The following is a 3,708-nucleotide window of genomic DNA, read 5'->3' as shown; positions in this document are numbered from 1 at the left end:
TAAAGAAAATTGTCACTATCTAATAATGATTTCTAATGGAAAACATGTGGCAGTCATAGGCATTTTGTCGCCGTGTAAAAATAACCACAAAATCAAGTGTTAAAATAAAAGAATAACATGTATTTCTTAGACATTCCAAAACAATAAAAAGGCGATAAATATGTTTCTATATATAGCAAAGTGGAAAATAGGGAGGTAATTGTTTAGCGAAAGTTGCGTGATAAGATTTAGATGTTGTTTCTTAATATGTATTGTGCTACTAAGAGATATTATACATAAATACTTAACACTCTACCTTTTTAATAATACCAGCATTCCCCTTTCCTTTTAAGGCAAACAATATTAAACATAAAGAATTCCAATGACAACATTAACACTTGTCTGCCATATAAAATTGTTGCAATGTACAATGTAAAGTAATGAATAAAATACATGTTTAACACTTTTATTTACATGTTTTACTCTTGTTTTATTTGGAAAATTTCAATTTCCAGCAAAGTACCCTTTAGGGAATGAATTCACATTACTTACCTCCATCCCCTTTCCTTGAAAGTACCTTCTAAGTATACGTAAAGAAACTGTGTGGCATTCAAAATGCAACACCTACTAATTGGCTGTTATTTCCCGTTGTCATATGGCTGCATATACTTAGAACAACAACACTTTATCATCTTCTTGCAAAGATTTGTGTTTCTTTTCAATTTTTTAAAGTTTTTCTATGACTCGTGTTATGGATGTATTTTGAATTTATTAGACCAAGAGATATGTACAGACATATGTATCATTTGCTTTTGCGTTCAATTCTAAACATAATCTATGTAATACATTGTATTTGAGGTGTTTGTCTCCCCTTTTTTCTAATTCTCTAAGATCATTACTTTTTCATTTCTTTATTTAAGACATTTAATATTTTTGTTGCTTGTATGTTAGAAACAGTTGTATTGAATTTGTTGTATTTTAGTTCTGCCGCTTGCAGCTGTGTTATATAAAATTTGTAATTAACCGTGTTAAGTGTATTTAAATCTAAATGCTTCTCTTTTTTTTTGGATTGTTGAATTAAAGGGGGAAAATCTGTTGCAAGTTCTGTAGAGTTTGTAGGAAACTTTCAAACAACTTTTTAAGGTGATTAATTTGAAAACTTAATCGTTTGGGATTGTCTTTGAAAGTTCTAAAATAAAGATAGAAATTATTTATTTCATTAATGATTGATAAGAGCATTGAAAAACATAAAATATTGCTGTTGAATGCTGCCATTATATTTTAGGTTGTAATTAGATTGAAATTTTGGAAATAATAAAGAGGTTTATTTGGCTTTATAATTCATAACAAGAGTTATATAGACTGAAAATAAGAAAAATATATTCAATAAGATTTTTCTTAAATCTTGATTCTGTACACGATATTTGACACATTTTGTAGACAATGTATGAAATTGTTGAATAACTTATTTTATGGTTTGCACTATATAGTCCAAATGTTATACTTTGCACTATGACATTGCCTATAATCTGGAATATCTAGTCTGAACTAGAGTCTCTACTATAGACTGGACAATAGTGTCGTTCAAATTATGCAATATAGACTGGACCATAGCATAGTATATGGTATGAACAATAGCTTCATTTAAAGTCTGGTTCAAAGTTTCGTTTATGATCAAGACTATAGTTTAGTCTATAGCCTAAACTATTCACTCATCTATAGTTTATACTATAGTCTTGTTTATAGTCAGGACTGTAGCCCAGTCCATAGTCTTGGCAATAGTCCTGTCTATAGTCGTATATAATCTAAACAATAGTCTTCTTTATAGACCAGACTATAGGCTCTTTTATAGTCTAGTTTATAGCCAGGACTGTGGACTGTGGTAATAGTCTTGTCTATGGTCTAAACTATAATCTTCTCTATAGATCAGACTATAGGCTCATTTATAGTCTAGACTATTTATAGTTTCGACTATAGTTAGACCGGACAATTTGGACTATAGGCCCCACTATAGTCAAGATAATAGCCAATTCTATTGTCTGGACTGTAGTCTTATTTATAGTCAAGTTTCTGGAAAAAAATTCTCCTTTAATGTGCACTATAGTCTTGTCTACCTAGTATAGACTATATACTCGTCTATATTCTGGGCTGCAACCCCGCCCATTATCTAGATTATAGTCTTGTCTATGATTTGGACAGTCTGATTTAGTCTGATTTAAAGTCTAGATTTGTCTGGTCTATAGTCTAGATTATAGTTTGATTTCAAGTCTAGTCTAGTCTGGTCTATAGTGTAGACTATAGTCTGATTTAAAGTCTAGAGTTCAGTCATGTCTTTAGTCTTCATTATGGTTTAGAATATAGTTTTGGCTGTAGTCTCTTCGTGACTCTAGTCTAGATTATATTCACTTCTATTGTATGGATTGCAGTCTCGTTTATAGTCTGGACTATACAGTGACCTATACAGTATGGAATTTGGTTTCATATATAGTCCGCACTAAAGTTTCTTCCGTAGTCTAGGCCTTAGCCTCGTCAATAGTCTGGTCTTGACTATAGTTTGGACTAGTCTTGACTATATCACTCCTATAGCGTGGACTGCACTCTCATTTATAGTCTGTACTATGGTTCTGTATATAGTGTGGAATTTGGTCTCGTCTAAAGTCCGCTCTTGTGTTAGTCTAGACCTTAATCTTCTTACAGACTGCCTTTGGGTTATATTATAGTGTCATTTATTGTCTGCTCTTTAATCTCGTTTATTGGAAAATAGTGCATAGTTTCATCTAAAGTCTGGACTATTGTCCCGTATATTGTTTTGACATTTGTCTAGTCTTTAGTTTGTAAAATAGTTTCACCGATGGCCTACGTTATATATAGTGTCGTCTATAATCTGATCTAAAATCTATATTTTATGAAATTTATTGCGCAAATTGTTGTGAATATTAATTTACATAAATTTATGTTCACAAATACAAAAGTCTAACTATTCCCTTCCAATTAGAACTTAAAAGTCGTTATAAATTGTGAATCAGAAAAAGAGGAAAACAACACAAAAAAAAACATTAAATAGCAAACACCATATATATTGCAAATAGCAACTTTGTAAAGTATATTTTAATAAAAAAAAAACCGAAGAAAGAAAGGAAACTAATTTCATTTACTACCCTTAGGTGCTAAAGACAATTAAATATTCGTGATTTAACGATCATTTTGTAATGGCTTTTAAAGAAACACATTAAATGATTTCATTTTTTTTGTAGTTTCTTTTAACAAATCCTCAATAAACTTGAAATCAAAATCCAATAAAAACGCATAAACCATGATAAAATTAAACGAAGGAACGAAAGCAAATCTATTGTTGCACAAAAGGGTATGGGCATAGAAGTAAAGATGAGATGTACTATGCCACAAAACTAACTAGCTCATCACGCGATTTAAGAAAGTGGGAGGAGTAAAATGTTATAAACGGAAAATAACAGACAAAATTGATATATTCCAACTAACTGTATTTATACGAAATGGACTAAAGTAGTTAAAAGGTCGCTTAAAGAAACAGGTTACATACAATTCGTTTATGATGGAAGCTAAAAAGTAGAAGGAAATTCAAACGTTTATTCCATAATCAATTTGATTTGAAGTAATGTTGCTTTATTTGGAAGATAAAGAAGGAAAAAATTTATGTAAATATAAAAATAAGGACATTTGTTATGATCTTTTTAGGAGCAGCATGACAAT

Source organism: Lucilia cuprina, chromosome 2 (assembly GCF_022045245.1).
Source record: "Lucilia cuprina isolate Lc7/37 chromosome 2, ASM2204524v1, whole genome shotgun sequence".
In the NCBI taxonomy this organism is placed as follows: domain Eukaryota; kingdom Metazoa; phylum Arthropoda; class Insecta; order Diptera; family Calliphoridae; genus Lucilia; species Lucilia cuprina.
Note: the sequence above shows the minus strand (reverse complement) of the source record.